The sequence below is a fragment of the Aegilops tauschii genome, chromosome 2, assembly GCF_002575655.3.
Source record: "Aegilops tauschii subsp. strangulata cultivar AL8/78 chromosome 2, Aet v6.0, whole genome shotgun sequence".
Lineage (NCBI taxonomy): Eukaryota > Viridiplantae > Streptophyta > Magnoliopsida > Poales > Poaceae > Aegilops > Aegilops tauschii.
In genome coordinates, this window is record NC_053036.3 from 41,015,699 (window position 1) to 41,038,972 (window position 23,274).

General features: G+C 49.8%; 1 pseudogene; it reads left to right on the plus strand.

The window, feature by feature from the left end:
- The first annotated feature begins 814 nt into the window (after window positions 1-814).
- Window positions 815-6,002, plus strand: LOC141040704 (uncharacterized; annotated as a pseudogene).
- Window positions 6,003-23,274: the final 17,272 nt, after the last annotated feature.

The window sequence follows — 23,274 nt, forward strand, 5'->3', positions numbered from 1 at the left end:
CTCGAAATGGTCGAGACATAAAGATTGATATATTGGACGACTATATTCGGACACCGGAAGTATTCCGAAGAGGTTTCGGATAAAACCGGAGTTCCGGAGGGGTTACCGGAACCCCCCGGGGAAGTATTGGGCCTTAGTGGGCCTTGAGGGGAGAGAGAGGGCAGCAGCCAGGAGGTGGCGCACCCCCTCCCATGAGGAGTCTGAATTGGACTAGGGGAGGGGGGCGCAGCCCCTCTTTCCCTCTCCCTCTCCCTCTCTTTCCTTCCCCCCCTCTCTTCCTAGTTGGACTAGGAAAGGGGAGTCCTACTCCTACTAGGAGGAGGACTCCCCCCTCTCCTTGGCGCGCCCAAGGCAGCCGGCCTCCCCCTTGCTCCTTTATATACGGGGGCAGGGGGCACCTCTAGACACACTTGATATACGATATTTTAGCCGTGTGCGGTGCCCCCCTCCACCATATTACACCTCGATAATACCGTTGCGGAGCTTAGGCGAAGCCCTGCGTCGGTGGAACATCATCATCGTCACCATGCCGTCGTGCTGACGAAACTCTCCCTCAACACTCGGCTGGATCGTTGTTCGAGGGACGTCATCGAGCTGAACGTGTGCTGAACTCGGAGGTGCCGTGCGTTCGATACTTGATCGGTCGGATCGTGAAGACGTACGACTACATCAACCGCGTTGTGATAACGCTTCCGCTGTCGGTCTACGAGGGTACGTGGACAACACTCTCCGCTCTCGTTGCTATGCATCACCATGATCTTGCGTGTGCGTAGGAAATTTTTTGAAATTACTACGTTCCCCAACACAACCCACCATGAAGGAGGATCGAGAAGTATTCAACGTAGATCTCCAGGCGCCAAATCCAACGATCCGGCGTGGTCAGCGACGACCACCACCACCCCGCGGCGGCCGACGGTGTTCAAGCCCAAGACCCAGAATTGGATCCGATCTGAACTCGACAGCGCCCGCGACCACCGATCTTGCCCAGCATGCAGCCGTCATCACGTCGGAGCAGGCCGCCGCCGCCGTCGCGCCGCGCACGGCGTCGCCAAGAAACCCGCCCGCCGCGCCGCCCGACCCCACGCTAGCCCGGTGCCCTGCCCGATTTGGCGGCCCCGCGCCAGCCGCGATGGACAAGGTGGAGAGACGCCCCGCTGCCGCCCAGCCGGCCAAGCTTTGCCCGGCGGCGCTGCGAACGGCGGCAAGGATAGGTGGAGGCGGAGAAGGGCCGAGAGGACGGCGGCTAGGGTTCCCCCCTAGGTCGCCGGCGGGGGGCTGAACATTTAACAATGCAAACGACTCAACTTATACACTAAAAGTTTAAAGAAATATGTCTACTAATATTACACTAGAAATCACTATTAAGATATTTGTTAGATCATATGCTTTGCAGGTCTTTACCATAATGTTTAAAAATATTAACACATACATAAACATTCATGTATATACTTTATGCGATTGTTGAAAATAATTCAAACGGATTTTATTAGAAAATACAATTTAAATTTAACACAATTTAAGTTTTTTTTGCAATGATACACAGTACAATTGTATAACAAAAAACAAAATACTTGGTCTATTACGCTAACTAATAAAATAATAATCATTAATTATGTAACATTTTTCTGAAATGAACATAATAAAATGTTTTATACAAAAGTATAAAAGTTTGATATAAATAATATTAGAGTTATTATACCTGAAAACCGCCTCACTCCCTCAAGTCTCGAGCATATCGCATTTATATAAATTCAGGGACACATGACCACCATACTACGTAAAGATGTTTATTACATCCATAGAAGCCCCTACTCACTATGAATCCAAAGAATCTTCTTATATTAGAGTCTGCTATGTTACCGTACCTGTTTTTCTGGTTGAAATGTTGTTTTATCTATTATAAGAGCTCCATGTAAGATCTAATAACATTTTGTTGTATTGCTTTTTATTTAAAATTTTATTAAAGTGCATTTATAATAAGTTGTGGTGGGACCCACATTTAAAATAATCAGTGGGTGAAGAATAAGTAATTTTCACCCCAGTCGACCGAGCGAGACAGAATTTTCCAGTGTCTCTACCGTACCCCACCGCTCACCCTACCGACATAAGATTTTACCCTCGCGTCGTAATTTTACATTGAATAGCTCCCAACACCCGATTAGGAGCCATCAGTTTGTGGGGTTATTCGTAAAAAAAGCCGCCCATGGGGATTAGGAGCCAACCCACTCCCCTATTCAGGCGATTCAAGCGGTTTCTAGTTTCAATGGCAAACAACATGTGGTGGACGACGGGTGGTCAATTCCGGTTGAAGCTCCGCCGCCGTGCAACTCCCGCCGCCGACAGGTTACTACTCGCATCGTCGAAGCTCCATGGTTGCAGCACTCGATGCACCACCGCTGCCTTGGCCGTATACGCTCGCTGCACAGGATTCCATGAACGGTGGCACCAGTCAGTGATAATGAATTGTTGTAGCAAAAAACTTTGCCGGTCGCAGCAAAAAACGACAACCGTTGCAGCAAAAAGAAAAAGTCCATTTTACTCCCCTGAACAAAGTGGGTGGTTCGCTTTACCCCCTGATCTATTTTTGGCTCCTTCTAGACCCCAAACAAAACCAAACTGGACAAAACACCCCCCGGCTGGTTTGTCTCCATTCGATGCTGATGTGGCACAGTCAAACGACGGTTTTGACCGGGGTGGGGCCTACTTGTCAGGTTGGACTGTTAAACGTTGCCGTTCCCCGTTGCGTTCTGGATCAGAAATCCCCTTTCTTCTTCTCCCCCATGTCGCCGTCGATGGCTCCCTCGGGGCAGCGCTGAACTTTGACCAGCAACGGTGGTCGGAGTGTTGGTGGCGGCGGCGGCGGTGCAACCCGTGAATCTTCGCCGACCTGTTCCTTCTCCCACGGCCGCTGTCCTCCCCCGTCCTCAAACCCTAGGTCGACGGCTCTGTCGATGCGGCGGCGGCGGCTGCGGTCTGTCTGATTTCGCGGCTGCGCAGACGAACTGAGGTGACTCCCATCCCTCCCATCCCCTTCCCTTGATGTACTTGCTCTGCTCTAGTTAGCTGTTGTATGTAGGTTCTAATTGAAGATTGAATGCTGTTTTAATCTGTAGGTTAAGCAATGGATAATCTAGATTGGTTAGGCATCCGTTTCTTTTACAATGGCCAATTTGAGAAGTCACACAAGCAATTGTCATATGTTGGTGGTAATATACAGCTCACATCTGTTGAGAGGTACAATTTATCCTTAGCTACTGTGAGGGAGCAGTTAGCAGATATAAAGATGGCCTACCATGGTGAAGAGCTAACAGAGAAGCACATGCTGTACTGGTTGTTTCCTGGAAAAAATGTTAGAGATGGGTTGAGACGACTGGACACTGATAGAAGTGTGTTGTTCATGGGTACGTGTATTACAGATTGTGGGGTTGTGGATGTGTATGTGAATTATGAAGATGATGCTGATGAAGATGGACAGAACAGTTTGTCTGATATTGGAGAGAAAGAGGAAGAGGAAACTAATGCTGCAATTGAAGAAGAGAAGTCAGAAGAGAAGAGTGCCAGTGATTGGGAAGATGAGCATGACAATTGCTCTGCTAAGGATGACCTGGAGCACAGTTCAGAGGAAGATGGGGATGAACCTGACAAGACTGAGTATGATGTACAAGATGAATTGCAACCTGAAACTGGAAATGTTCCTGCAGTAGATGTTGCACCAGATGAAATAAGTGATGAATGTGAAGATCTTGATTGGTGCCCTAAAGATGAAGACAGTTCAGGTGAAGATGATGAGGCAGAGGAGCTCAGAAAGCATGCTAAGGAAGTGCTCAGAAAGATCAGAATGAAGTTGCCACTTGATGAAGAGAAGGAAGTGGAAGAAAGTACAACACAGTTAATTCCTTTTGATGAAATGGATGAAGGAAATGACACTCCATACATGGATTCCAGTGAGGAATACAGTTATGATGAGGATGAGCATGGAAATTCAGTTAGGATGAAATCAAGATTTCCAATATTTGAGAGCAAGGCTGCAATTCCAATATTCAGTTTGGGCATGACATTTAGGGGAAGAAGTCAGTTCAAGAGGGCACTGGTGAAGTATGGCCTTGCTATGAAGAGGCATATTTCCTTTGTAAAAGATGAGGCTGGTAGGATTAGGGCAAAATGTTCTTGGCCTAAGTGTCCTTGGCTGATTTATGGTGCAAAGAGGAGCTCAAATGATTGGTTTCAAGTCATAACGCTTGTTGACAACCACATATGCCCACAGAGGAGAGACAACATATTGGTTACTGCATCTAGAATTGTAGACAAGTATGAGAGAATTATGAAGGCAAATCCAGGATGGAAAGTGAAATCTATTAAGGCCACTGTCAGATTAGAGATGTTTGCAGATGTGCATGTTTCCAAGATAAAGAAAGCAAAATCAATAGTCAGAAAGAGAGTTAGAGAAGCAATGCATGAAGAATATGCCAGGGTGTTTGATTATGAGCTAGAAATATTGAGGAGCAATCCAGGAAGCACTGTGGCAGTTGTGCTTAATCCAAAAGAAACTGCACCAGTATTTCAGAGATTGTATGTGTGCTTGCAGGCTTGCAAGAGAGGTTTCATAGAAGGATGCAGGAAAGTAGTGGGTTTGGATGGCTGCTTCTTTAAGGGGCTCAAAGTGGAGAGCTACTCTGTGCTCTTGGAAGAGATACAAATGGGAAAATGTATCCCATTGCTTGGGCAGCAGTTGAGGTGGAAAATAAGGACTCCTGGTTCTGGTTTATGGCATTATTAAATAAAGACTTGGAGATTTCAAATCAAGGTGAAGGCTGGGTGTTTATATCAGATCAGCAGAAAGGTCTAATCAATGCAATTGCAAAGGTTGTACCAAGAGCTGAACACAGAAATTGTGCTAGGCACATTTATGCTAACTGGAAGAAAAAACATAGGGACCAGAAATACCAGAAGAGATTTTGGGCTTGTGCAAAGTCTTCTAACGGAGTTCAGTTCAATTTAAACAGGGCAAAGCTTGCTCAGCTCACACCAGAAGGAGCAAGAGACATGATGCAGTCTGGGCCAGAACATTGGTGTAGAGCATGGTTCAAAGAAGGATCATTCTGTGATTCAGTCGACAACAACATGTGTGAAAGTTTTAACAATTGGATAATGGAATATAGAGGTCTTCCTATCATCAGTATGTTTGAAGCAATCAGAGCAAAGGTGACAGTAAGGATTCAAGTAAATAGAGCTATGCCTGCCAATTGGAATGGAACAATTTGTCCCAAAATCCTCAAAAAGGTGAACAAGTTGATACAACTTACTGAGAAGTGTGAGACAATATGGAATGGATAAGATGGATATGAGGCGAAGTTAGGACAACATGGATTCAAAGTTGACTTGCAAGCAGGAACATGTTCTTGTAGATACTGGCAATTGTCAGGAATTCCATGTGTTCATGCTCTAGCAGCTTCACAGTGTGGCCCTGATGACATTGATTCACTTATTGCACCTTGCTACAGAATTGAGGCTTACAACAGGACATATGAGCATGTCATGATGCCAATGGAGGGCATGCCCAGCTGGCCAATATCTGACATACCTAGACCATTAGTTCCAAGCTATGTGCAAATGCCAGGGAGGCCCAGGACAGAGAGAATAAGAGGTGGAGATGAGCCTCCTAAGAATGCACACAAACTCTCCAAGATTGGAACTAAGATCAAGTGTAGTTTATGTGGAAATCCTGGGCACAACATGAGGAAATGCAATACTAAACCCAACAAGGGAAAGTGCAAGAATAGGAAGAGGAAAAAAGAAACAAAAGTGTGTAATGATTTTTACATATGTTTGATTTCTATATGTTTTGTACTTGTGAAATTCCAAGAATGTGAAGGACCTAACAACTGTTATTTCCGTGTGTTATGTAGGAAAATCCTCCAAGGACATCTCAAAGAGTAGCAAATGAAACTGCTACAGCCCAGTCTTCACAGCAGGCAGCTAAAACATCACAGCAAGCTACATGAGGGAGAGCCCAGTCTTCACAGCAAGCTACAGGAGGGAGAGGCCAGTCTTCACAGCAAGCTATAGGAGGGATAGCACAACCTAGAAGGGGAAGGCCTCCAAAACAATCAAACAGAACACCTGGTGCTAGTTCTAGTCAAAGAAGGATGAAATCTACCAGGGTTAGCATGTTTGATGAACTGATGGGTTAAGCAGGAAACTTTCTGTTGTTTAGAGCCTTCAAATGTTAGTAGGTTGCTGGTGCTGTGCTACTTTCATGAACTTGTGTTTGTTACTGTTAAGCTGTAGAATGTGTGTTAAGTTGCAAAATGCTACTGTTTACTATGTTCTCTTTTGAAAGAAAATTCCTTTTGATAGAACCTTGGTAAAATATGTTCTCTTTTGGCACAAACAAAGAAGCTCACAAGTGTACCATTTCACAAGACAACATAGTACCAGCACATCACACAAATATTTGGCACAGTTTTGGCACAAATTTAGGACACAGCAAGCAGTACAGTTGCTTCACCACAACAACCAGCACAAAGTAGAACTTAACACACAGTACAACACTATAGATTCTTAACACATAGTACAACAAACCAAGTGCCAAAGTGCCAAATAACAGGACACAAACTCAAACTCCTTCAGCACCGTCAGTGCCATCGATCTTGCCCAGCACATTCCTGAAGATATGCTTGCGAGTCAGGTCCTCGCCTTCTCCTGGCAGCCACTCATCAGGTAGTCCTTCAGCAAGCAGAGGACCACGATCAAAAACCTCCTTCATGTGGCAAATGACAGGATACATAAGGTGTTCTTCTTCCTCGGGGACGATGATCCATAGTCACCCAATTCAAATTGCATTCCTTCATACTCATCCATGGACTCGGGTGGCTTGTTTGTCAGCTTCGGCTCAGGTATCTCCACTTTCACCACCTTGCCAACAAAGCAAGGGTCACGAAGCCAAGCCATTACCTCGACCTCGTGGTGGCTTGCCAGCGGCAGGATCTCGATCAGCTCGCCACCCAGCTGCTTGAGAACATCTTTCACGGACGCCGTCGTCCAGGCCTGGTTAGGGAGGCCTTCAAAGCCGAGCTTGCTCTTGTACTCTAGAGCACCTGGCTGAGCACGAACCATTCTGCACCAACGCGAAAACTGAATCCAACACCGGCAACACTTGATCTTCATTGACGAAAGGAGCACCTCAGAGCACTTCTCCTCCGTCGAGAAGGTCAGACACAGGTCGTGTGGTGGGCACGCGACCTCGATGACCACCTCGGACGGCACCACCCCGCAATGCTGCTGCAAGGTTGCCAGCATGGCTGCCGGCGTCACTATCTGCTCGCCGTCTCCGACCGCAGTCGCCAGAAGCACGTACCGCTCAAAGCGCAGCTCCAGCGCATCCATGGCTGGAGTGTGGGAGATCAGGACATGGCTCGCCTCTCGACGGAGCTCCGGCTCTCCCCGCCGCCACACCTCCTGTGGGAACCGCCGTTCGAGCAAGCTACGGCTCGCCTGGGTTGCTGCAACGACCGGGGCCGCGCCTCCATCGCCAGCGGCGCTCACGGCGTCCGGCGACACGGTGCTGGAGCTCACGCCGCCGCCGCCCATGGAGAATGGACTGGGAAGTGGGGGATTTCTGATCCGGATCACAACAGGAACGACAGCTCTATAACAATCCAACCTGATAAGTAGGCCCTACCCCGGTCAAAAACGCCATTGACTGTGCCACATCAGCATCGAATGGAGACAAACCAGCCGGGGGGTGTTTTGTCCGGTTTGGTTTTGCTTGGGGTCTAAAAGGATCCAAAAAATAGCTCAGGGGGTAAAGCGAACCACCCACTTTGTTCAGGGGAGTAAAATGGACTTTTTTCCAGCAAAAAACAATGGTTTGCACCATCCCAACCCTCTGGCTAACGTGGATGTAGCTTCATACATGTATGGTTGTATCATTTACATATGCTGGTTGCAGCTTCTTGGTCGTAGGTTGAAGCTGCCTGCCGTCACCGGCCAAAAGTTCACAGTCGTTGGATGCAACATGTCAGTCCGCCCGCTGAAACTTTTTTGTTACCAGTGGTAGCTTTTTTGTAGTGCGGTTGCAGCTTTCCAATCTCCCCGGCTGCATCCATTTGTCGTCGCCGGCGACAAAACTACACAGCTGCCGATTGTAGCAAAAAAGCGATGCAGTTGTAGCAAAAACCAGAGGTGGTTCCAGCTCGCTTATTGGTTGAAGCAAAAACCAACCGTGGTTTCAGCTTTGGCTTTGGTTAGTTGGAGCAAAAACAAATGATGGTTTCGGCTTCGTTTCCGCTCGCCCATGGTGCTCGACAACATGTACCACTGGAACCTACTGAAAGGTCGGGGCCTCCTGCTCGTAGACCAGCGGCTCGCCTCCGACGCGCATCGCGCCGTTCGTGAAGAAGATGGCCGACAATGGGTAATTCCGCGAGACATTCGCGGAGGCGCTGGTGAGGTCAGGAAGGACTGTAGGTTCGTCAACGCCAAGTAACTGTTGGGCTTAGTGAGCTAGTTAGTGACGTGTGTGTATGTATGCGTAGATGCGCTCGTGGCGTGGGCCGTGGAGCACAAATAATTCAGAAGAAGTGTAGGGCCATGTGCAGATGATATGTTAGCTATAGCCACATCCTACTACAAAAACCTCTTCCAAAAGGAAGATAGAAAAGGATTTTGTCTTAATGATCAATTCTTCTCTGAGAATTAAAAAGTTAAAGACTCTGATAACATAGAACTGCAAAAACCTTTTTCTGAAGAGGAAGTGAAAGAAGCTTTATTTGGGTCATACTCTGATGGAGCCCCGTGCCCAGATGGGCTCTCTTTCCTCTTCCTTCAGCAATTTTGGGATACTATTAAAAAGATGTCATGGCCATGTTCACAGACTTTTATAAGGGAGACTTGGATATCTATAGGCTTAACTTTGCTATTCTCACTCTTATTCCTAAAGAGAAAGAGGCCACTACTATGAATAAATTTATACCTATTAGTTTACTTAACTGCATTTTTAAGCTCTTTACTAAGGTCCTCACAAATAGATTAGCTGTCCTTTTGAATTTGCTTACTTCCAGCAACCAATCCGCCTTCATTAAAGATAGGTTTATCCTAGAAAGTGTGGTGACATCACATGAGGTACTGCACTCCACTTATCAATCAGGCTGCCCTGGTTTGGTGCTTAAATTAGATTATGAGAAGGCTTTTGATAAAGTCAATCTAGATTTTCTCATGGAGATCCTTGAGAAAAGATATTTTGGTCCTAGATGGGTGAAATGGATTTACCAAATCACACATCTAGGATCTGTAGGGGTTAAACTAAATGGTGTAGAGGGTAATTTTTTCACCACTGGCAAAGGACTTAGACAGGGGGACACCATTTCCCCCCTTTTGTTCAACTTAGTGGTAGATGTTCTTAGTGAAATGCTTGCTAAAGCAGTGAATAATGATCTAATCAAAGGTATATGTTCTGATATGGTTCCCAGTGGTGTGGTTTATCTGCAATATGTAGATGACACCATTGTCTTTATGGATAAAGATGAGAGAAAAGCTGAGAATCTTAAGAAAGTAACCTGTTTTGAACAAGTCTCTGGGATGAGAATTAATTACTCTAAGAGTGAAATCATCCCAATAGGTATAACAGCCGAGGAGGTTGTATCCTTCTCTGATATCATGGGCTGCACTGTGGGTGCTTTCCCCATCAAATACCTAGGAATTCCCTTACACTATGATAAATTGAGGAGAGAGGATATCCAACCTCTCATTGACAAGATCCTCAAGAAAATGGCTGGCTGGAGAGGGAAATTACTCTCATACTCTGCCAGAATCATTCTTATCAAGACATGCCTTGCTAGTGTGCCTGTCTACCTGTTGTCCTTCTTTAAATTCCCTAGGTGGGCTCTAGACTTGATTAACAGTCAACTGGCTCACTGCCTTTGGAGTGATTTTGAAGGAAATAGGAAACTTCATCTTGCCAACTGGCACTTGGTTTGTATGAAAAAAGAGGATGGTGGATTAGGAGTGCCAAACATTAGAGATGTCAATCTTTGCCTGCTGGGGAGTTGGGTTAAGAGATATATCAAAGATGAGGGGAAGTTGTGGAGATCCCTGGTAGATACCAAGTACCTTAATAACTCCCCAACATCTTTGCTTGTAATGCTCAGTGCACCTCCAGATTCTGGCAAGGGGTCATGTGGGCTGCCAAGGCCCTTAAATTTGGCTATAGATGGGTAGTTGGTAATGGGAAGAAGATTAGGTTTTGGGAAGATATTTGGTTTGGTACCTCACCTTTATCTGTCTAGTTTTGGCCCCTTTATGTCATCTGCCACCAGCATGGTGAGACCCTTGAGATCTGGGACCAAAACACCATAAAGTTGACCTTTAGAAGGATTTTTACCCCTTCCATGATGGAGAGTTGGTATTGCCTTGAACAAATTATTACTAGTACAAAATACTCCAGTGATGAGGACTCCCTAATTTGGCAACATGAGTCCAAGGGGGAGTACACAATTGTGTCCTTGTATATTATAATTAACTTTAGAGGTGTACAACCAATTTACATTCCTTCAGTTTGGTCTATTAAAATCCCCCCTAGAGTCCAAGTTTTTCTGTGGCTTCTCTCCCATAAAAAACTAATGACCAGAGATAACCTCTCTAAAAGAGGCATTGAAAAATCTCATGAGTGTGTTTACTGCTCTGAGAGAGAGTCTATACAACATCTATTTTTGAATGTGTTGTTGCTAAGCAAATATGGAAATCTGTCTCAGATTTCTTCTCCTGCTCCCTGGGAGCTGACTACCTTTCCATTGCTAAATTTTGGATAGCCAATAAGAAACACACCACTCTAAATTCTATTTGTGCATGTGTATTATGGGCTATCTGGAAACATAGAAACTCCTGTATCTTTAGAAATGTAATGTGGATTGATTTGAAACAGATCTGGAACTTGATACTGGGGCTGTTGAGGAGATGGCTGATTCTTCTCAAGGACGCTGCTCGTCAAAAGATGGAGGAATTCATGACCAGAGCTTCATTGATCCTGAATGAAGATGTATGAATTGCATGATGTATTGCTCTCGTGCATAGGCACGTATATATGATGTACAACGGTGGGCCACGGACCTCAACTATACAAGGATCTAGGAGGCGGGCCCAATACACAATATGCACATAACACATATACTCAACACCTCCCCCCCGCAGTCGAAGCGGCACCGCGGCTGACGCAAAGACTGGACCTGAACTCCTCAAATGACGCCGTAGGCAAGCCCTTGGTCATGATATCGACAAATTGTTGGGAAGTAGGGATGTGTAAAACACGAATATGGCGAAGGGCCACATGTTCCCGAACAAAATGAATATCCAACTCAATATGCTTGGTCCGTCGATGATACACCGCGTTAGCGGAGAGGTAGACCGCCGAGACGTTGTCGCAGTAGACCACCGTGGCACGGTCAACAGGGCAAGAGAGCTCCTGAAGCAGCTGGCAAAGCCATGAACACTCAGCAACGGCGTTGGCCACCGCACGATACTTAGCCTCAGCACTGGAAGGAGAGACCGTAGGCTGCCGCTTGGACGACCGGTCGAAGGTAGACACAATAGCCCGAAGTAGAGCGACGAGTGTCAGGGCAGCCCGCCCAGTCTGCATCGGAGTAGGCGGTGAGGGCGGTGTCGGCGGAGGCGTGAAGCGTGACGCCAAGATCCATAGTGCCACAGATATAGCGGAGAATCCGCTTGACGGCAGCCCAGCGAACGTCTCGAGGAGCATGCATATGAAGACACACTTGCTGCACGACATACCGGATCTCCGGTCGAGTCAGAGTGAGGTACTGGAGGGCACCAACGATAACCGATAGAAGGCAGCATCCGAAGCAGGAGAACCATCCGTGTCAGAAAGCTTGGCCTTCGTATCAACAAGCGTAGCGGCGGGCTTGCAGTTAAGCATGCCGGCGCGCTCCAGGAGCTCGTGAGTGTACTTCCGCTGATGAAGGAAGAAGCCTTCCGGACGGCGCACCACCTCGACACCGAGGAAGTAGTGCAAAGGACCCAAGTCCTTGATGGCGAACTCAGCACAAAGACGAGCCGTGAGCTGACTGAGGAGACCAGCCGTACATGCCGTCAGGATGATGTCGTCGACATAGAGCAGCAAGTAGGCCGTGTCAGAGCCCTGATGATAGACGAAGAGCGAGGCGTCCGAGCGGGTAGAGCGGAACCCAAGCTGGTGGAGAAACGCCGCGATGCACTGGTACCAAGCGCGCAGAGCCTGCTTGAGTCCGTACAAGGACCGCGAAAGCAGGCACATGTGGTCGGGAAGCGCCGGGTCAACAAACCTGGTGGGCTACTGGCAGAAGACCTGCTCCTCGAGCTGACCATGGAGGAAGGCGTTGGAGACGTCCATCTGGTCCACCGGCCAAGCACGGGAGACCGCAAGGTGGAGAACCGTGCGTATCGTGCCGGGCTTGACGACCGGAGCGAAGGTGTCGGTGAAGTCGATGCCAGCTCGCTATCGGAAGCCACGAACGACGCAGCGCGCTTTATAGCGATCAAGGGTACCATCAGGACGGAGCTTGTGTTTAAAGACCCACTTCCCGGTGATCAGGTTGGCGTGCCGGGGACGGGGAACAAGCTGCCACGTCCGGTTGCGCAATAGGGCGTCAAACTCCTCCTGCATCGCATCCATCCAGAGTGGGTCTCGAAGAGCGGCTCGAACGGAGGACGGCAACGGCGATGGCTCAGAGGTGGACGCCGCATGGACGTAGTCATCCGAGGCATAGCGCGAGCTTGGCCGAAAAACGCCCGTATCACGGGTGACCGGACCGGCCACAGGCACTGGGGGCGCCGGGGGGGGGGGGGGGCGCCGGGGACACGGAAGGCGCAGGGGGTACCGGGGGTGCCGGGGTGGGCGGGGGTGCCGACGGGTCCGCGGGCACCGGGGTGCCTGGGGGGCCGCGGGCGCCGAGGTCAGGGGCGCCGGGGGTGCTAGCGCCGCGACTTTAGGAGGCGCCGCATGCGGAGGGCATGCCTCAAAGCCAGGGGGCGGGCCAAGAGAGGCGCGTGAGCACCCTGGGAGAGGCGTCGAGGAGCCCGCGTCACCGGTGGTGGGAGGAACAACCGGGGGTACCTGCTGAAACGGAAACACATGCTCATCAAAGTAAACGTGCCGGGAGGTGAACACACGGTGGGAGACGGGATCGTAGCACCGATATCCCTTGGAGTTGGAGGGGTAGCCGATGAATATGCAAGCGACAGAACGAGGTGCGAGTTTGTGAGGAGCGGAGTCGGCAGTGCTAGGATAGCAAAGGCACCCGAAAATACGCAGGCCATCATAAGATGGGGGCGTACCGAAGAGAAGAGGGTGAGGTGCATAGTTCCACTGTGGGCGGCAAGGGCGAAGATTAAGGAGAAGTGAAGCAGTAGCGAGTGCATCCGGCCAGAAATGAGGCGGCACATTAGCATGGAACAGGACCGTGCGAACGCATTCATTTAGAGTGCGAAGGACGCGTTCGGCTCGACCGTTCTGCTGTGAAGTATACGAGCATGTGAGACGAAAAATTGTGCCGTGGTGCGAAAAAAAAGTGCGGAAAGCAAGGTTGTCGAACTCTTTTCCATTGTCAGTCTGAAGAGCAAGGATGGGACGCCCAAACTGTGTGCTGACATAGGAGTAAAAAGCCGTCAAAGTGGAGAGTGCATCCGAATTTCGTCGCAAAGGAAACGTCCACACATAGTGAGAATAATCATCAAGAATAACCAGATAATATAAATAGCCCGAATTACTAGGAACCGGAGAGGTCCACACATCGCGATGAATCAACTGAAAAGGAACAGAAGCTATGGTGGTGGAGTTATTAAACGGGAGGCGGACATGTTTGCCAACACGACAGGCATGACAGGTGTGATCCTCTATCTTATTACAACTGAAACTGAAACTCCTAAGAATATGACGAAGTGTGACGGGGTTGGGATGACCCAAACGAGCGTGCCAGAGATCGATGCCGGCGGAGAGAGCAACCGGTGCAGTGGTGGAGGTGGACGGCGGATGCACAGGATAGAGCTCGTCGAGGCTGTCACATCGGTGAAGTACCATCCTGGTTCGAGCGTCCTTGACACAAAAACCAAGCTCGTCAAATTCAACAGTAACAGGATTTTCATGAGTTAAACAACGAACGGAAACAAGATTCTTAATAAGATGAGGTGACACAAGTATGTTAGACAAAGATAAAGGCATGGAATTAGACGGAAAAGAAGTGTGCCCGATATAGGTAATAGGAAGGGAGGAACCGTCGCCGACAATGATGCGGCGATCGGTGGTGACGGGAGTGAACGAGGCAAGATTACCAGGATGAGCAAACATGTGAGCTGTGGCACCGGTTTGCACGTACCAATCACCGCCTCCAATGTAGTTGTTCGGCGTAGAAGCGGTGTGCAGCGTGGCGAGGAGTGCCGAATCCCAAGGTGCCGGCAGCAGGGCCGGCGAGGGAGACGGCGGCGCCATGTGGATGCCGTAGCCGCCACTCAGTTGCAGTTGTGGGTACCCTCCATAGGGCTGCGGAGCCGCGTAGTACGCCTGGTGCGCCGGTGGGCGCGACACGGGAAGCGTCGGTGCAGGAGCCCGTGGAACCGGCATGGTGTACACATGGACGACACCGGTCCACGGGTTGTAGCCGGAGGCCCATGGGGGCGGCACCTGGAGCTACTGTGGCACCTGAAACTGTTGCTGCTGCTGCTACTGCTAACCGCCGCGGTGACCACCGCGGCGACCCCCGCGGCGCTTGTCAGCGGGAGGGGAAGGAGGCGCGGGCGGGCCGTACGGCAGTGGCAGAAGCCCCGGCTGCTGGGGCGCCGGTGAGGGCGCCTGATGGCGCTGCTGGGGCGCCAGAGCAGCAGGAGGCGTCGGAGGCCCGCCGCGGGTGGTGCCGGCGGCGAGGGCAGTGTGGATGGCGCGCGTCTTCACCTGCTTCATCCACCGCTCCTCCAAGCGGATGTAGGCAACGAACTTGGCGAAGGACGGGTTGGTGATGAGGCTGAGGTTCCCCGCGGCATTGCCGAAGTCCTCGTTGAGCCCAGCGGTGAGCGTGCTGAGGAGGAGGTCATCATCGACCTTGGCACCGATATCGCGAAGCTCGTCAGCGAGAGTCTTAAGGCGGCTACAATAGTCGTCGCTGGAGGTGTTGTCCTGATGGCACCCAAAGAACTCTTGCTGCAGAAAAACGCGACGCTGGAGCTTGTTGTCGGTGAAGAGCCCGTTCAACTTGGTCCACACGGCGCAGGCATCATCACCGTCCGTCACAACCGTCTGGAAGTGGTCGGGCGTGATGGTGAGGAAAAACCAGCGGATGATCGTGGTGTCGATGGTGGACCAGTCGTGAAACTCAGGGACGAGGCTGGAGTCGACGGTCCGTCCACGTGGTCCCGGAACACGAGGGAGAAATACGTCTTCCAGGTGTGGTAGGAGGAGTCCACCTGTGAGAGACGAACCGGCACCCGCTCGAAGATGTCGAGCTTGCGGATGTCGTTGACGTCGGGAGGGTTGGCGGCGGCGAACGGGTTGGAGTTGGTGGACGCGGAGGAGGTGACTGACGACATGGTGCTCGGCGGCAGCAGCGGCTTCGGACGATCCAGCGGGTTCGACAAAGATGCAGTGCAGCGGCGGCTGACTAGGCTAGGTGGCTGGCGTGTGACTCGGCGTAGGCTTGCGGGGGCGATCGCGCGGGCGGGCGAGCAGGTGTCTGGGAGGAGGCGCGAGCGGGCGATGCGATCGCGCGGGCGGGCGAGCGAGCGGCTGGGCGATCGCGCGAGCGGGCGGGGCGGGTTAGCAGGCTAGCGGGTTGGGGGCGGGTGTAGGGTAGGGAATGGGTGCAGCGGCGCGATTTGGTGGAGGAGGGTGCGGCGGCAGGGAGCTAGGGGAGAGGTGCGGCGGCAGCCGGCGCGGAAGGCGCGCTCGGGCGGCAGGTGTGGTGGCGGCGGCGGCGGCGCGGGAGGAGGCGCGGCGGCGGCAGCGGAAGCTAGGGTTTTAGAACCTAAAAACTGATACCATGAAGATGTATGAATTGCATGATGTATTGCTCTCGTGCGTAGGCACGTATATATGATGTACAACGGTGGGCCACGGACCTCAACTATACAAGGATCTAGGAGGCGGGCCCAATACACAATATGTACATAACACATATACTCAACACTGAACACCCCTTTCCAGCTCACATCGGGGTAGTTGAACTTGACAAAGACACTGAGGGTGTTTTTAGTCAAGTGCTTCTCACCAAGCTGCACGTGGGAAGGATGTCAACCCCACCATCTGACACTATGCAGTCATGGACCTCCTCGGCTCCCCTGCCCAGCCAGCAAAAAAGATCAGGCGCCCCGGCGTTGCTCCCGTTGGAGTATGGAAGATAAAGATCTCGCAACCGTCAGAGAAGACCAAGCAAGACAATCGTGCTGTCCTGTAGATCCCAGCCTGACCAAGCCGATCTGGCTACCCCCTGTAATAGCTAGGCCTGCTGGTCTTTGGTCTGTAATAATGTGCACCTTTTCCTTCTTTTTATTTTCCTGAACATGCTTTGCAAGCTGTTGTTACCTGAACTCTGGTTTCGTTATTTCAATAATGGAACCGGGGGGGCATTGGCCCTCCTATTATTCTAAAAAAAATATGTACTGTACGTAGGGAAAGACGGCTCGTGTGACACGCGACTTGAGCAGCGACCAGAAAGGCGATCAGAGAGGCGGCGAGGCGGATGACGACCTTCGCGGGGACGCGAGCCCCCGGAGGCGAGAGATCGGAACGACGAGTGCTGGCCGGTCCTGTACATCCCGAACCTCTTGGCGGCGGGATTGCTCTGCTACCAGAGAGGATCTCTCCTCATCCAAGGTGTGATTCAAAGAATCCTGTTGCTTGATGAAGAGGATAGGATCGTAGACAGCCGGAGATTACGTGCTTGGGAGGGAATTTCATGGAGCTAGCACAAGGAAGAGTTTGTTGGTTGGTTTGAGAGACGGGTAAGTTTCTTTCCCATTTTCACTAATGTTCCTTGTAATAACGTACCAACGCTGTACAAAGTTGTACAATACACTCACACATATTCTATTCCATGAAACAGATCACAGAACTCCATAATGATGGGAAGGTCAACAATCTTATTTATGCACTGGCTAAAGGACCTGATCACCTAGCTCGGGTATACAACCGTACAGTTCTGAATGGATATTTCTTTCGGAATTCCTATATGGAGCAGGACTTGAGTACCCAAAATAGTGGCGTCATAGTCAAGGGCGATGCAACCACAGGCAATATTGATTATTACGGGGTGATCAAGAAAATCATATTTCTTGACTTTCCTCCTGATAAGGAGGTTGTTCTATTCCAGTGTGACTGGTTTGATGTGCCTCCTGCCAATAGAACTGAGAGTAAGGGGTATAAGAAGGACAAATATGGAATTATTGACCTTGACACTACTCTATACCGATTCCAGGGAGACCCTTACATTCTAGGCCTCCAAGCTCAACGGGTTTTCTATGTGAGAGATGTGAAGAACCCTGATTGGGCAGCTGTTATTAAAATGAATCCACGCAATTTATTTGCTCCTTCTATTTTAAATCGTGTAGGCCTTGATGAAGCTGTTGAAGCCAATGAAGGTGGTGAGGCAGATGTACTGGATGTCATCGATGCAGAAATTACAGTGCCAGAAATTACAGTACCTGAAGAGATCAGTAGTTGGTGAAGAAATGATGACGAAGGATCCAACATTGATGTTTCAGTCATAGAAAATATAAAACCTGTTGAGTTTGAAGATGTCCAATTTGAATCTGATGATGATACGGATGATGATGAGGCTTACGTAAATGATGGCCATGTTGCTCCTTTGGGACAAGAAGAATTGGATGATGACCAGGGGTTCTTTGTATAGTTTTTAATCTCTTGGTAAGGTGCTTTTCACATGTTTAAGCCATGAGTATAAGTTCCTAAACTATTCTGATGGTTACCTACAAGTAGTATCTCTCCTGAAGATTAATCTGATATGAAACAGGTTGAAACAAGGCATGCCTGCACAGTGTTATATGGTGTGGCAAATGGGAACAAGAGCTAGTGCCCAGCACTAACAATTTGGTGATGAAGAGAAGAGAAGAGTAGTTGCTGTTCTTTTAGTGTTGTTCCTATTTTCCTTTTGATAGTGATGCTATGTACACACTGTTGCTATGAACTTATGGTCTTTTAGTGTTGTTGCTATTTTTACTACTTTGCCTTGAACTTATGGTCTTTTGTGTGAATAATCTATACAAGTATGGCTGCTGAAACTTGTGTGCTGTCATTTTGAAACATTTGTTATATTTCTTGCTGAGATGGTTTGTTATATCCTACTAAAACCTTGTGTCATATGTCCTTATATATATCTTGATGTAGTGTTGTTGATCTGCTGATGAATTCTTGCTGAAAATTAGTCTGGGATACAACTGTTATGCTGCTCAATTGGTGGCTGAAGAGCTGTTCAAATGGAGCCTGGGAGTGTTTAAAAATAGCTAGTATGCAGCCTTGCACAATTTCTCTATTTAATACATAATTTTATATTGAATCTCCTTTTTATTAACAACACACATAAATACATACAATCACATCTAGCAAGATACAGAAAAATGAGGAAGAGAATGTGAGGATTTGGTGCTCAGTTCTTACGACTCACCTTTGTGAGAAGGGCACTGAGTTTGCCGTCTTTCCGGTGCCGAGGATGACCTTGCTACCGGAGGAGGTCAGTAGGGCGAGTGGAGGAGACCCTGGCGGTGCAAGAAACCCTAAAGTGAAGGGTGTCCGCGAGTGTGCAATGCTTTGCACGCGCGTAAGCGAGCATTCCTCGTTGTGGTACCACCGATGTCCACTTTGCAAGATATGTGACTAAAATGCAACTTAGGTGCAAGTTGTGGTACCTAATGTGTTAATACCTCTGTAAACTAGTACACCCCTTTAATCAGATCCTGCAAAATAGTATAATAAATAAAGGAAAAAAAATCAGGAGCACAGTAGAGAATATCGTTGCAATATCCTGCTCCTTTTTGGCAACACTATAGGATTGTTGCATTATGTTGTATGTATTACCATGGATGCTCAATTTGTCGCAATATGTAATAATTATTGCAACGCAACGAAAGTGAGGCAAAAAGTCACCCTATTACAACCAATACATGCTTTGTTGCAACAATATCTATGACTAGCGCCACATGTTAGAGTTGTTGCAACATATGTATAAATATTACCACAAAGATGTACTTTGTTGCAATACCTAGCCTTTATTGCAACAACATGACCAATTCACGCAACGGGACAGGACTGTCGCAATATCACTACCACATTACAACACCGATGCAGCTTGTGGCAATACATGGCTTCTATTGCAACAAAACAAGTACTTAGCGCGATGAAACGAAATTGTGGCAATATGTAGATCCTATTACCACGAACTAGAATTTTGTGGTAATATAGCGTTTTATTGCAACAAAAGATAGTTGTAGCAATAATTTTTGTTGCAATAGACCGGAATCCTTGTAGTGGCTTGGTAGTTTGGATGCCGTGTCATGTGGCTCGGGTTGGAGACGCGGTGGTGTTGGAATTTGGTGGCAGCGGGGTGGATTTCGAGGTGAGCGACTGCCATGAATGCGGGGGGGGGGGGGGAGGTGGGAAATAAATCCCCCACCATCGAAGGCGAGTCGACGCACCCGAAGCCAGAAATACCCAACCACCACCTCCTATCGCATCTGCGCCCAGAGCGAGAGAGGAGCAACTCCGACGAAGATGGCCGACTGGAGGATGAAGATGGAGCGCGCTATGGTGGAGCTCGCGAGCGGAGACAACGCGAAGGTGGGGAAGGCGCGTGAGATCGTTTCCTGGTTCTCGGCCAGGAAGGAGATGTGAAGGGCGGCGAAATCCGTGTTCAGGAACCTGACAGTGGAAGAAGACGAGCGACTCACCCCGAACGGGATGACCACCCCGTCTGGTGTGCCGGTGAGCTCCTTGGCCGCGCTGGTCTGGGCCATGGAGGAAACGGAGGGCGACGACCAGGCGCAGAAGCAGAAGTGGTGGGCATTCCGTTCGCGACGCCGCTTCCTGACTGGACCAGAGGAGTTCGTGGTGGGAGCTGTGATGGCCATCCCCACCCCAAGAACGCGCCTGGTGCGAATCCAGATCGAAGACAGCGAGGAGGAATCGGAGGCGAGCAGGGAGATCTGGGAGGAAGCTCAAATCAGGTGATGGAGAAGCAGGGAGAGAGAAGAAGATGAAGGAGAAGAACTACACCCCGCGCAGATCCCCGCGCTTCCTCCGCAGGTCGCCGCGTCTTCAGGAGGCGACCAAGTTTGCGGCGGAGGACCAGGCTCCTCCCCCGACGGCAGCCGCTTCTGGCTACTGGCCGGGGAGGAGTCTGGTGAGGAGGACGGCATCTCACCAGATCCAAGAGGTAAAATTACCATATCCTAGAAATATCTTTTAAATTCATGCCAAAGCAAAATGACTATTAGTCATAGTAAAGGCGGTAGGAGAAAAATGAAAAAGGATGTTGAGGAAATTGATGATAGGAAAAATGTGGATGAACAAAATCCAAAAAGGGGAGACTCATATGATGTGGGGGGATAAGTGGCTGGAAGATTTGAGAATATTGCTGGAAAAAATAGAGATATTATGGATGGTAGATTGGTTATAGAGAAACTGAAAAGAAAAATTGATATACCAGACTTCTGGTCTGAGATGGATTTAGACATAGATATTATGGTTGCTTCTATTTGTGACATCAATACTGTCGTTGGAAGTAAAATCACAAAAAAGCAGCGTATAAGAAAAATTAATCCTGATGACACCTTGGAGAATTGGGCCTTGGATCTGAGCCCAATTAAAGGACATACATGCCCAAGTGAGGAGAATACGAGAATGCGTTTTCAGGCTCCTTCTCCCACTTAAACTCCAGCCCCGAGCACTACAGGAACAGGGCTCGATGCCGACAGGCAAAGATATGCCGACGGCCCCCGTCGGTCTACTCCCGGCTATGTCGATGGCCAGGTCCAGGCCGTCGGCGTAATAAGGCCGTCGGGCTATCCGTATGTATGCCGACGGCCCCCGTCGGCACAGAAGGGCCGTCGGCCTAGATACACGTACGCCTACAACCGCTGTCGGCGTACATGGGCCGTCGGCATGGATGTGGGCCCGGCGACCCCTCCCGTAACCGACGGCTAACGCCGTTTGAACTATGCCGATGGTTGAGACGGGCGGCCGTCGGCATAGATTTGCGCGCCACGTCATCGATCCGAAGCGCACCTCCCAGCATCTATGCCGACGGCTGCCGTCGGCATAGCCGCCACGTCATCGATCCGCGGCGCGCCGGCCACCTGACCCTACCGCACCTATTGCGACGGCAGTGCCGTCGGCATAGTTATATATATATATTTGCACATACAATTTTTAATGTTTTTTCATGTATTATTATTTGATTAACTTACATGTACCATGTGTAAATATAAACATACATACATTATTTATCAATTTGGTGAATTTTTTCCATAGATTATGAATGTATATGTAGTTTGAATTTTTTTTCAAGTACGCTAATAATGTGCCGTCATGTTCTTTTGAATATAGGTCCTTATATTTTATTAAAATCAAAAACAGCTATGTGCCGACAAAAGTCTTGTGGTGGTTGCAAACACCCGGCACGCGTCTCTGGACTATGACCACCTCACGTCCGGGGTGTGGCCCCCCTCACGAACGGCACCGCCGCCGGCACCTGGAGGAGGGAAACAGCGGCATTGGGTCTATACGGAGGGGATGTTCCTCCCAGTTGTTTCTACGGGCTGACCTACCACAACCGGGTGGCGTGGTGGCATGTCTGAAGAGGCGGCACACGTCGCCGGGGTGTGGCCCCCCTAACGTACGGCGCCGCCACCGGCTCCTGGAGGAGGGAAACGGACGCGTCGGGTCTACACGGAGGGGATCTTGTTGTGGGTTTGGCCCGGATGTTGCTCCCAAGTGTTCCTATGGGCTGACCTAACACAACCGGGTGGAGAGGTCCACTGGTCAAAGCCCGTCCGTGGAAAGTCAAAGCGCCATATCTCATGGTCAAATGCTACAGGGTTAGGCGGGACAGGGCCCTGGGGGGGGGGGTAGCAATGCCACCGGAGCATCGCACCGGGCCCTCATACATGCCGTACGGTGTGGTGGCATGTCTGAAGGGTCGGCACGCATCTCTGGGGTGTGGCCCCCTCACGAACAGCGCCGCCACTGGCACCTGGTGGGGGAAACGGATGCGTCGGGTCTACACGGAGGGGATCTTACTATGGGTTTGGCTCGGATGTTGCTCCCAAGTGTTCCTATGGGCCGACCTAACACAACCGGGTGGCGAGGTCCACTGGTCAAACCCGTCCGTGGAAATTCAAAGGCCTAGATCTTGTGGTCAAACGCTATAGGGTTCTGCGGGACTTGGGCCCTGGGGGGGGGGGGTAGCAATGCCACTGGAGTGTCGCACCGGGCCCTCATACATGTCGTACGGTGTGGTGACATGTCTGAAGAGTCGGCACGCGTCTTCGGGGTGTGGCCCCCCTAATGGACGGCGCCGTCGCCGGCACGTGGAGGGTGTCGGTGTCAAAACCGGCGGATCTCGGGTAGGGGGTCCCGAACTGTGTGTCTAGGATCGATGGTAACAGGAGACGGGGGACACGATGTTTACCCAGGTTCGGGCCCTCTCTATGGAGGTAATACCCTACTTCCTGCTTGATTGATCTTGATGAGTATGAGTATTACAAGAGTTGATCTACCACGAGATCGTAATGGCTAAACCCTAGAAGCCTAGCCTGTATGACTATGATAATGTGTATATATATCCTCTATTCGGACTATGCCCTCTAGTTTATATAGACACCGGAGAGATCTAGGGTTACATAGAGTTGGTTACATGGAAACGAATCTTCATAGTTGATCGCCAAGCTCGCCTTCGACGCCAAGGAGAGTCCAATCCGGACACGGGTAAAGTCTTCGGCCTTCATGTCTTCACAGCCCATTAGTCCGGCCCATAGATAACAGGCCGGACGCCCGAGGACCCCTTAGTCCAGGACTCCCTCAGTAGCCCCTGAACCTGGCTTCAATGACGAGGAGTCCGGCGCGCAGATTGTCTTCGGCATTGCAAGGCGGGTTCCCCTTCTCCCGAACTCCAAGATAGTCTTCGGATGCGATGATAGTATCCGGACCTGTATACACAATTGCAGAGGATATAATATTTTACGAGTCCCATCTGTTGATGACTCTTTGGGTAGTATGACATCATGCCT